Here is a 280-nt window from a genome sequence, read left to right as displayed (position 1 = left end):
CTATTAGTATTAATTGTTTTTTTTTCTGGAATAGGTATGGACTGAGAATGATTAGTGATGTTGCGTGGGTTGTACAGTGAATAGGAATAGTAGTGGAAATTAAAAGGTCACCTGCAAATTAGTACAGTTCTCAGAATTGTTCTTTTGTTTCTTTCATTTTTTGTGAAATATCATGTTCTGGATTTGGTCCAGCTTTTCCACCGCCATCAAATACAAATGACAAATTACAACATCATTTCCTTCAATTTCCAAAACTTTTTTTTTTCCAAAAAATATATAT

The sequence above is a fragment of the Arachis ipaensis genome, chromosome B03 (assembly GCF_000816755.2).
Source record: "Arachis ipaensis cultivar K30076 chromosome B03, Araip1.1, whole genome shotgun sequence".
Lineage (NCBI taxonomy): Eukaryota > Viridiplantae > Streptophyta > Magnoliopsida > Fabales > Fabaceae > Arachis > Arachis ipaensis.
This window is presented reverse-complemented; position numbering follows the sequence as displayed.